The following is a 12,853-nucleotide window of genomic DNA, read 5'->3' on the forward strand; positions in this document are numbered from 1 at the left end:
ACCAATGCAGTCCATTTCTTCAGGACTGGCAAAAGTGAGTGTGAGGAGTCCCACCTTAGATGGTGAAGGTGAGGGTGTGAGGGTGGGGAGCCAAGGTGAGACCTTGATGCAACAAAAGAGAGATCATGAGAGAAATGCAGGTATAGAAGTGATAAGGATGGAAACCATTGCAAGTGAGTCAATGAATGTCAATGATGCAGAAAGGGAAAGGTTATTTCAGCAAGAATATCAAGTTGTTATAGATTCTATTTCCCTTGATGCTGAGACATTTACTCACCCTATGACAGCTTACCAAACTCTAGCTGTACAGGGCAATGAGGAGGCTGAAAGATTGTTGAACTTGGTGCATACTACACAATCTTTACAAAGAGCAAAGGATGCAATCACTGATATGCCTTCCAACATTGGCAGTGATTTTGAACTGGATGAAACTTCTTTTGGGGATGCTGGTGGGGATGATAAGGAAGATAGCATGAGCATAGGGGGAGATGCAGATGTTCCTGCCTGGATACTAACAAAAGAATGCTCCTACTCACATTTCCAATAAACACAATTCAAGCTAATTGATGACACCCAAGCAGCCATTCAGGCATCTACTAATGCCAGCACAAAGAAGCTACTCACAGCACATCTTGAAGCACTCCAGCTGCATAAAATTCAAGCCCTCCAACACAGTCAGAGTGTGGATGCAATCAAGCAAGAAATTTCTAAAGTCAAGCAAGATGTCATAGAAAGGATGGATGTTAGACTCCCTGCAACCACCATGACTGAAATTGTTCAAAAGCTAAGGAAGGAGGCTGATCTCAATAGGAAAGTTGAGACCATGGACTCAAGAATATCTGATGTAGAGAAGTCAATGGCCAAGATACTTAACAATCAAGAAACTCAGACTGCACTACTCCAACAGTTGGTGGCTGCTCAACTCCCTCCCACACAACTTGATGATAACAAAAAGGGGGAGAAAGGCTCAAGTGAGGGGGAGAAACAGCTTAATATTCAAGTTAGCAAAGTAATTGTGCCTACAATTGCTTTCACCAAGCCACCAACTAAAGACAACATTTATCTGATTAATGAAGCAGCAGCCACATTGAGAGCAGCTGAAAAAAAGTAGTTGAGCCCAATCAACTGGGAGAAAATTGATGAGGATATTTAAAAGAGGTTTGGGCTGGCAAAGAAGCCAGAAAAATCAGCCATTCATCACTCTCAAGTCAGGCAAATCTCTGTGAATGATATGAGCATGAATAATCTGGAAAGAGGACATCCATCCTGCATCAAATCTCCAAAGGCTGAGATAATTTTGAAGCCAAAGGTGAACTATCATAAACCTTCTCTAAAGAACCTTTTGGATACAGTGTATGAGACACCAAATCCTGATAAAAAGAAACTGTTGTCAAGATCAATTGCATTCTACAAGGATCCAGCTGATTCAGCATTGAAAAGAAGAATTGCCAAGGTTTTCAGGAATGGTAAGAAAAGTTGTGTGGTGGCTGGACACCCTCAATTTGCTGAAGCAAAAAGAGAAGAAAAGGCAAGATTGAAGCAAGAAAAGAAGCAAGCTGCTCAAGATGCTAAAAAGGTTAAACAAAAGAAGAAGGAAGCTGCTATCTTGGCCAAGCTGCAAGCTGTGAAACCTACACAACAAATTCCTGAACAATCATCTGAAACCACTGAATCTAAGGAACTGAAAATACAAGAAGAATCACAGCAGAGAAAAAGTTTTAGATACAAATTTCATGCAAACAGAAAAGTGGACTTTGATAAAAAGGAATTGGAAGATTAGTTTCCCAAAAATCTACATCTGCAACAACTCAAACATCCATGCCCTCTGTAGCACATGGAGAATTCAAGATAGATTCATCCAAGAATTTTTATGGTGAACCTATCATTCCAAAGGATGAACCAATAGACTGGGATAGTCTACAAATACATGAACTCAATCTACCTCACTTCATGAAGCCAAAGAAGACAAAGACCAGAGCAGTCAAGAAAGTGAAGCCCTCAACTCTCAGATCCAAGTCCCTAACCAAAACTCAAACCAAGGTCAACAAGGGAGATATCATGTACATCTATGACATCAAGGAATTCTCATATTTAAACCTCTATCTAGATGAACTGGAAGAAGTTAGAGGAATTGATGCTTACAGGAATCTACCTGAAAGGTTAGTATTCAAGTACAAGGGAGGAAAAGAGATACAATGGCCACTTCACAAGATCCTTCAAGAAAGCCAATCTGTGCTGATAAAGGTTTATCCATCATTTAAGAAGAACTTTGGATTCAATGTGACAGCTAGAAGAGTGGTTCTAAAGAAGATTGAAGAACTGAGGAGTATTAGAGCCAAAGATGCACTCCCAAAGACTCTAACTATTTCTTACACTGGAAGTAGAGTGCATCTAAGGCCCTACTGGCTGATGGAATTCATGGATGATATGGGAGTTAGAAGATTCTTCATATTAAAAGACCAATTGAGCATCTCTAGCAATGAGACTCTCTTGGAAATGCAAGAAAAGCTAAATCTCTCAGAATCTGATGAACTGGAATTCCACAGGCAGCTCCAAAATCAGATTGAAGAAAACAACAGAAAGTTTGGAAAGAGATCCAGATCATCAAGGAAATAGTTCAATCTGCTCAGGCTAGAGGAGCACCTTGAAAATGATTGTGAGCAAACCTTTGGATATTTTGTTATTTCCAGCACTTTACAGTTTTATCTACTTTAAATTAAATTTGTATTCTTAGAGTGTTTTGTTATCTTCAAGTTTCTCTTAATTTATGGCTACAATTCTAGTAGACATAAATTGGGGTAGATTATTGGGAATATGTTGTGAACTTTATGATTTTATTAACAAAACACCTTAGTAGATTCAACTTAGTGTATTATGTAGCACTCGATGGATAAGAAAATATAGTCCCGATGGATGACTCAATACAGTCTCGACGGATGATGATTTGACATCCATCGAGTGAGTAACTTATGTAACAATAAGTCATGTAGCACATTTCTGCAAACACCTTTGTATAGATTCTGTAATTGCATATAAGTCATGTTGAATTTAATTAGATATGCAGAATAGGTTGATTAATTGTACATAGATGATGTCTTGTAATTCTGCATAAATGAAATGAAGTCAAGTTCTAAATATCTACCCGACGGATGATAAACAAGGCAACCTGATGGATGATCATGTACCCGACGGATGATCATGTACCCGACGGATGATCAACAAGGCAACTCGACGGATGATCATGTACCCGACGGATGATCAATTCAAACATCTGTTGACAGTGACAACACAGTCACATGCATCGAGTGTATGCAAAAGGAATATGAAAGCCTATTCAACTGGGTTTTTGAGAACAAAAAAACATTGCCATTTCCATGCTATTATGAAGATATTCAAAGATGCTGGAATAGAGTAGTGAAGCAGCATAGTATTAGACTTGATAGGTTTTGTTTTATTATCTTGTCTTATTACTGTGTAATCTTGGTGATATATAAACCAATAGTAGAAAGTAGAACAATAACTAGACTAAGCAAGTAATTTCTCAGAGAAATAATTGTAAGCTGAATCCTTTAGCATCTCTCTATAAGTTTAGTTGTTCTTATTTGTAAGCAGCTGTAAGCTATTCAAGCTTCACAGAGTTCTCTTGATATATATATATGTGGTGGATACATTCAAATCCACCAGAAAGTTTTAAAGACTTGTGTTTTTATTACTTTGTGTTTTGATTCATATTTAACTTGTCATTCCGCACTTTGCAAATCAAAACACTGACATATATATTTTAAGTTAGAACATTTTATAATAGAGAAAAAGTTTCAAGAATTCCATTCAACCCCCCCTTCTGTAATTCTTGTTGCATTATTAGGGACTTACATTAGATTTTGATATCTTGTTAATAGTGTCTAAATTACATCGATATCGTGAGAATCATTTTGTTTCAAGACTGATTGCCTTCCGAACAAAGAGAGGTATAGTTGAGAACCAATTGTTATACTATGAGATTGCAGACTCATTGCTAAGATGGTGCAATCGGAGCATCGTGATGAGTAAGTTGTTTTAAAAAGAAAATATCATATTTAGTTATTATCATAAGGATCTTTAACATGGTTCTAGAAGAACGATAATAGAGATACCAACATGATTAATGAGATGCGCCTCTATGGAATATTATCGATAGATACTAATGAATTCGGGAAAGACCAGGCATGTATAAATTTGATGTATAGGATTTTCAAAAAGTGAAGATAAGATTAGTAACAACCCCGTGTTAGCAATACTTGATGATAAGAAGAGGATTTTGTGTGAAGTATCATGATATGTCTATGCGGCTTAATGACCGTTACATAAGGTGTTCTAATAATAATCTAGAATAATCGTGATAAGGTTCGTACTGGTAGGGACAAAGAGTATAACTTATGAGAAAATTTTGAATTTTTTTTCTTACATTGAACACGAGCTAGGGACTATAATCAAATTGATCAAGAGTTGTGATTGAGAAATCTATTATCATCAAGGAAAGGCCAATATGGTGGCTGACACTTTAAGTAGTAAAAGACAGATTGAGATTAATAAATTTCAGGACAACTGATGAAAAGGATCGCATGAATGAATTTTGAAGTTGAGACAAGGTGAATAGAACCCTTTATTAGGTAACCGGAAGACTTGATGATGCTAGAAACTTAAAAGGATATTAGTCATGACCGAATATGAAAGGGATGTCATTGATTAGGAAAGTAAGTACTCGACATGGTTGAAAGTGAAAACGGAAAGGCGAGGTTTAAAATTTTGGCGATTACGGCCTGTAAATGACCCGAATGGGAGTAAGAGTTATTATAATAAATTCTAGAGGAGGATTATCAGGAACCAAGTAAGCCATCGTGCTATTTTAGGATTTTGAGTAATAGGTTAAATAAGACCGCTTATTTTATTATGCAAAGGATAGATCTCCGCTCTATAAAATTGTTATGAACGCAGAAAAGATAATTGGGACAGAGAGACCCCGTGACGACTGTGCAGCGCAAGGACCCAAGATTTAATTTCACAACGGGACTATTTCCCAAGATATTTTATGAAAAAAGACGGAAAAAGGCACGACTTAGAGTTCTCTAATCGACAAGTAGATGAGAGGACTATCCTGACCATTGAAGATACGTCTAGCGGCTTACCTTTTATTTGGAACGGTTTGGGGAATCACCTATTGTTGATAGATAATTCGTGTAGATGTACTTACCACGCTAAGCATATGAAAAATAGTCGCTGATATCCCTTACGAAGGACAACGTGAAAGAATGAAGGTTGTCATTGTCAGAACTAACTGAAGGCAAAGAAGATCATACACGCCCTTTAAAAGGCCACTGGTAGTAGGTACCAATAAACGCGAATACGTCTAAGGCGCTAGCGAGAATAACAAGTATGACCCAGAAGGTATCGTAGTACTATAGATATTATATGGGAATGATTAAATAAGTCTGACCGATAACGGAAGCTGAGCGTTCCATAATTCTAAAACGTATCAATCAATTACGTATGAAATGGTGCTTCCTTCAAAACGGCAACAAGACCCGACGTGCCTTACGTTACTACGGGAAGAAATGTTAAATTTGGCGCTAAGCATGTAATCGGGGATGAGCGTGTAAAAATGTAATGAAAACTTCTTACATAAAATAATCGATAGAGAAGATCCGCCAAAATGAGCAAACATTAAGGAACGAAATTCTAGCACTGGTAAGATTGATGGAGGGTAAACGAATAAGTTAAAGGACCATTCCAAACACTAGAAGATGTGATAATCATCCATATTGTAGATTGTTAAGTAAAATAAAGTGACCAATTGACGTAAATTGAATTACTGACAATAACGAGTTATTGTGCGGCCATTGGAACGACTACAAAGCTTGTACAGAATAAAGAATCGTTCTCCCTTAGGTTGGGAAGGAGTTGGTAAGCGGGGGATACTTGGACCATCGTTGACTCAACAGACCAAAGAAATTCCTAGAACTTATCATGACCCGGCTAGTGGCAGCCCAGGATAAACAATAGAGATATGCAGACCAAAACTATAAAGACAGGAAGTACGAAGTAACAGACCAAGTATTGTTGAAAGTGCCTCTTTGGGAGGGAGTGATGAGATTCGAAAGGATAGAGAATACGAAGTAGGGGATTCAATATTGTTGAAGGTATCTCCATGGAAGGGAGTAACTAGGTTTGGAAAGAAAGGGAAGTTGAGTCCTAGATTCATAGGACCCTTTAAAATTTTGAGGAGAATAAAACCTCTAGCTTACGAGCTCACCTTGACTCCTAATCTGCAACAAGTGCACAACGTGTTCCACGTGTCAATACTAAGGAAATACCATGCCGATGCATGACATGTGATAGAGTACGACCAGGCAGATTTACAACCAGACCCGATCTATGTTGAGCAACTGGTAAGAGTAATGGACCAAAAAGAACAAGTGTTGAGGAACAAGACCGTGAAGCGGGTTAGAATCTTGTGGAGAAATCAAAATGTTGAAGAGTCAACTTGGGAACTAGAAGACGCCATGAGGAATATATATCCCTACCTATTTTCTAATTGATTCCAGGACGGAATCCTTGTTAGAGGGGAAGACTGTAATAACTCGAATTTTTGAGACTTTGTAAAAACGTTTAATAAATAGTAACCCTGGAAGACGGGGAAAACTTTTTATCCCATACTATGTTGTGCATGAGAAATTGAGTTTCGGAGTTGATAACATGATTATACGTACCAAATGAGTGTATGTAAACGCTATTAGTTTTCGAAGAAACAAACTTTAAAAAATGACCGTATTTACGAATCATCGAGGATTATGGGAATCACAATATAATTACGAATTTCAAACCCTACGGATTTATATCCAAGGATGATACTTCAAAATATAAAGAATAAATACGAAAGGATTTGCGCCGCGAACCGTTTACGAGAAATTATTACGAAAATGATTAAGCGACCGAACACACGGTAAATGATTAAATAAATGTAACACACTAACTAACCATGGTAGAGTAGTAACCATGGTTATTTTATCAAATAGTAAGCTAAATTATATAGGCATGATCACCTAAAGCTAAGGAATAGTGAAGCTAAAGGCTAAAACTAACTAGATTAGCTTGTAACCTAGGAAAGCTAGAAAGATTTATCCAACATATGCCAATATAATACTAGCTTAGGTTATATACTAAAATATATACAAACATATAACACAAGTCTTATTCAATAAACAAGCAAGAAGCTCACAAAATCTATCTCTCTCTCTCTAAAAACTCAATGTTGATTTCATGAACACCATGGAAAGAAAATTCATATCTCATGATCTACTCATTCAAAAATCACCAAATTTTTACCAAACCTCTTTCATATCATGGGTAAGTCACGCACCCAATTTCATGCCCATCCATGAAGTTGTCAATTTGATAAAAATGTTTGAAGTTGAGGGTAAATAGTAACTCCGAAAATCACTAACTTATTTTCTTGATTTTTCATGAAAGTTTAAGGCTCCAAAAGCTAGACCAAGGTTTCATCAAGGATCTTAGGACTTTATTAAGTATTAACAAGCTTCAAGGAAGGTATAAACATTCATCCAAACTTTGTTTAAGTTTTAAGTTTAAAGAAAAGTAAGGATCTTGGATATAAGTATGGTTTTGATGATTGATTTGATATTATCTTGATGTTTAGTTAATTAGTTTTAAGGTTGATGATTATTTCATCAATAACATGATGTTCTTGAGATGATTTAGTTTTTAGATGATGATTTGATTATTGTTGATGGTGATATAATGATTTAAGACGTAAACAAAACTCGAATCGTAATCGTAACATCGTTAAAATGAACAAAACTCAACTTAAGTTTCTGCCGAAGTTCCCGAATGTATAAACTATAGTTTCTTAAAACATAAGACTTGATTATGATAGAAAATTTTATAATGATCGTTTAGGCGCTTAAGTCGCTTGATTATGATTTACGGATCAAAAGTTATGACCGTTTTAGTAAAAGGCATTTACGCGACAAAACTGCTACAAATTACGAACTTTGTAAATATAAATGATCGACTTAAAAATATTTAAAAATTATGAATTTTTAAAGAGAGTAAGAAATAGAGTTTATTAGCTTCCATAAAAATTTCAAGTAAAAATGTTGATTTTTTAATTTTATAAAAATGTCAGAGCCGAGGTCGCACGGAATACGAATGTCAACAACAACCCCTGTTAGGAAACTGCCACTTTTGGATTTTCACCCTTGTTACCAGAAAATTATTTTCAAATAATGTGTTCTAAATTTTGTCTAGATTGTACATACAAAAATAGTGCATCAATTGAGTTAACGGTCTGAGAGATATTAATATTTTAGTGAAAGCAGTTTGAATAGTAAAACTCTGTAGTTGACCGAACTTTTGAAATGCTTTTCACCTAATTAAATTCATTTTATCAAAATGAAACTTTTAGGATAAATATTACAAGCACTCAAGAAGGTCTTCGAGGTGGTTTCGTATTAAAATATTAATTTTAAGAATTATTAAAAATGATAGAGTGTGAGTCGCGTAATAGTAATATTCGGTAAAGTCAAATCTAGAAGACCACTTTGACCGTCCATTTCGACCAAGGAGTGATACTTATTTTGAGTCGGTCGAATAATGAAAATTATGAAGTATTGAACTTATTAGAAATATAAGTTGGTGATGAGAGTAGGAATACTGATTAATATTATGATGTTTGTTAATTAGAGAACCCGGAACGAGAGGAAGTCGGGAAACGTATCTTGGACTCCAGGCAAGTTTTCAAACCCTACCTTTTTGAAACTTTCGTGTTTGTTTTCAAATAATGTCGATATATACATGATGCTATATTTATGATGTTTTACGAATTATGTTATATAATATCATATGATATGATAATGATTGTGGTATATGAATATTACCGAATTTTAATCAATAACGCTAGAAAGTAGCGTTGTATATATGAGGAGTATATTTTAGACCGAGCATCGGTCAGTATAATTTGATGAAAACTCGGAAGTATTCCGGAGGTATTTTATTTAAGAATATTAACGCTACACTAGAGCGTGATGTATAAGTTCTAAGACCGAGAGTCAGTCAGTTTTGTTTTTATAAAATATAAACCCGGAAATCATCCCGGAGATGTTTTGGACCATTAAAATTCCGTAATTATTTTATTCCAAGGGACTCGACGTCCACTTGCGAAACATTAAATACCTCGAACTTTTATTAAACGATTTCCAAAGATCGTATTCACTCAACTAAATTTTATTGTTCAAAATTAAATAACTATTCATTCATTATAGGAGAAGTATTCTCCAACGATTATTTATTTCAAACTCAATTTATTAATAAAGATTACTTTAAATTACTTAAACATAAATTAGTTGAGAAATATTATTTCAAATATTTTTTTAAAGTATAATCATTCGAGGTTAATTATTTAACGATTAATATTTGATTACTAATTATTTATCTAGTGATTTATTATGATTTAAAAATCATAAAACCTGATTTAAAATAAGTTCTGATTTTCGGAAAATCATTCGAATAATTTCAGATCGTTGGAGAATATTATCTCGACCTCTTTTAAATATTTTGAATATAGTTTCAAAAGAAACTCCCCCTCATTTAATTATCTGTTAACAACGGTCAACTCACATCCTTAGTACTTCCTCCGAAAATTTTGGAAGTACATATACACATATATATACGCTAATATGACAAGTTGTTTCTATCAACAAGCAAAACGTTTGGGGTAACTTCACTATGGTTCAAGTTCTCGAGATATGATAGAATTCTTTTAAAGGATAAGAGAGGGGTAGACTCTGGTACTATGTGTACTAGGGAGACTACCAAAGGTACCGCATGCGAAGGTACTCTGTGTACTCAGGAACTTGTGAAGTATGTGTATACCCAAAATGGGACACATAGCCCGAATGCGGCAAGGGTAATAACCGGGAGGTGTCGTCCTTCTACTAGTAGAAAAGGTTACTATTTCCCGTATTACGACTGATCATCGTATGTGGCGGCTCCAGTGAATGTCCTATTCTTCCAACTGGAATTTTGACACAATACCGTAACCCAAGCCTAGGTGTTGGGTTTACCATTAAGGTATTCGCAGGATAATAAATCCACTAAAGAATTGTTTCCAAAAGAAGGTGTGTATCACCAAGGAAAACTATTTTTGAATAAACCTATTTATCGTATATGGAATTATACTTAAATTTCTTGTACAGTTTTTTCATACTGTACATCATTATGGCTGAGCATTATTGCTCACTCTTGCTTTCTTTTAAATGTCATAACACAACAGATAACCAGTATGTCGGTGTGGGACTTAGTCGCTTGCAGTCATGGGGAGAATCCCTGGCAGCTTTGTCTCAGGTGGGCCAGAGTATCAGATAGGTATAAGATATCAGTCGTAATTATTGTAACTTCATGTAGAGGTTATGAATAATTATTTGAGATCTTGTAAAGTACATTTGAGTTTTAATAACAGATGATACTTGTTGTACGTCATTTCTAAGGCTATAACTTGTGTGTGTGCATGAGTTTGGAGTCTGTTGGATTATTGAATCAATACAGGGTACACATAAGTGAAGGTTGGCGTGACAACCCAGATTCCTGACCCCTGATTTGGGGGCGTTACAATCTCTTTTGTGGATGTCTGGCAGTATGGTATTCGTATAATGAAAGTTGACATTTATCAGTTTCGTGTTATCTGATTAGTGTCATCACCATTACATGCTAAGGTTAAGAACGAAAAGGCTATTGAATGAAGTATTTAATGAAGTTAGAATCCCATGTTTGTTTCATATATTATTCAACTCTCTTTAATCTATTAGTTTATGTTCTTTAGTGTAATCTCTTAGTTAATCTTAGTATAAACAACGTCAAATTATTATTTGTCTTATCATTGGAAAATAACCATACTAGTGTTGCATAGATACATTGATTAAAATTAACCTAAACCTATCCCTGTGGGAACGAACTAGAATTTATTCTATATTACTTGCGATCACGTATACTTGCATGAATTTTAGTGCGTGTTCTAGCCCTAACAAGTTTTGGTGCAGCTGCCAGGGATATCAGTGTTAATTTTTAGTTTATGTGTTTGTCATCATTGGTCGTTAAAGTTCAGTGACTCGGACATTGTTACTTACTTAATTCCTTGTCGTGTTTCAGGTACTCTAGCGAGCGTGTATGCATACGCGTTCTCGGTCTCGTAAGAGGACACTGGATCAAGCTGAGGAAGAAGTTGTAGTCAAGGAGAAAGTTGAAGAAGAAATCTTAGTTGAGAAAGAAGAAGAGGCTCTTATTACAATGGGAGAACCAGAAGTGAATCCAAAGGCTTTGATGGACTACTCTCAACCGAAGATCAATGATATTCAGTCTAGCGTTGTTCGACCAGCCATCGCGGCTAATACCTTTGAGATCAAGTCGAGCACGATTCAGATGATACAGAACTCAGTTCAGTTTGGGGGTTCTCCGACAGAAGACCCCATCATGCGCATCAGATATTTCATCGAGATCTGCGACACTTTCAAGTTCAATGGAGTTTCTGAAGATACTATTAAGTTGATGCTTTTCCCATTCTCTCTGTGGGATAAAGCTAAGTGCTGGTTACATTCTCTACCATCAGGGTCTATCACCAAATGGGAGGATCTTGCTCAGAAGTTCTTAAACCAAATTCTTTCCTATGGCGAAGACTGTTATAATCAGAAACGCACTTACTCAATTTGCTCAGCAATCTGGAGAATTTTTATGTGAGGTTTGGATCAATATAAGGAGATGCTTAAGAAGTTTCCTCATCATGGGATGCCTTACTGGATGATCATTAACTGTTTCTATAATGGTTTGGGTGCTACATCTAGACCCATGCTTGATGCAGCATCAGGAGGAGCCTTGTGGGCTAAGAGCTACGATGAAGCTTATGAATTAATTGAACTGATGGCTTCTAATAAATACCAGAATCCTACTCAGAGACTAACTTAGGGCAAGGTAGCAAGAATTCTGGAGTTGGATGCAGCTACGACTATAGCTGCTCAATTTAAGGCTTTGACAATAAAGGTGGATTCTCTGTCTAATTATGGAGTCAATCATATCACTAGTGTCTGTGAGCTTTGTGTTGGTGCCCATGAGACTGATCAGTGTGCTATTTCTAGTGAATCAGCTCAGTTCGTGAGTAATTTTCAGAGGTCGCAGCAACCTGTACCAGCAACATATCATCCTAACAGCCGCAATCATCCTAACTTTAGCTGGAGCAACACTCAGAATGCGGTTGAGCAGCCTTATCAGTAGTATCCAGCAAAACAGTACCACCCTCTGGTTTTCAGCAACTGTAATATGCACCAAGGTAACAACTCCAACTGCAACAGTCTAATGAAAAATATGAATTGGAGGAGTTAAGGCTCATGTGCAAGAGCCAAGCGGTTTCTATCAAGACCTTGGAAAATCAAATCGGACAAATTTCCAATGCCTTGTTACATCGTCAACCTGGTATACTCCCTAGTGACACTGAAGTGCCAGGAAAGAGGGAAGCTAAGGAGCAGGTAAAGGCAATTACATTAAGGTCTGGAAAGGTTGCAAATCCCGAACACTCTCAAGTTTTGGATGAAGATGTTGTAGCTGAGGAAGAAGTGCAGAAGGAAGCTGAAGTGGTGCCAAGGAAGACTACTGTTGAACACACTCCTCCTGATGGTAATACAGGGGAGAAAAAGATCTATCATCCACCTTCATTTCCTAAGAGGCTGCAGAAGAAAAAGCTGGATAAGCAGTTTGAGAAGTTTCTGGAGGTGTTCAAGAAACTTTACATAAATATAGCTTTCGCTGAAGCTCT

General features: G+C 36.3%; 1 non-coding gene across 1 annotated transcript; it reads right to left on the minus strand.

Moving 5' to 3' along the window:
* Window positions 1-11,728: 11,728 nt before the first annotated feature.
* LOC141700994 (small nucleolar RNA R71) lies at window positions 11,729-11,834 on the minus strand. Its single transcript, XR_012566624.1, has one exon. It is a non-coding gene; the product is annotated as a small nucleolar RNA R71 (small nucleolar RNA).
* Between the last annotated feature and the right edge of the window lie 1,019 nt (window positions 11,835-12,853).

The sequence above is a fragment of the Apium graveolens genome, unplaced genomic scaffold, assembly GCF_009905375.1.
Source record: "Apium graveolens cultivar Ventura unplaced genomic scaffold, ASM990537v1 ctg3165, whole genome shotgun sequence".
In the NCBI taxonomy this organism is placed as follows: Eukaryota; Viridiplantae; Streptophyta; class Magnoliopsida; order Apiales; family Apiaceae; genus Apium; species Apium graveolens.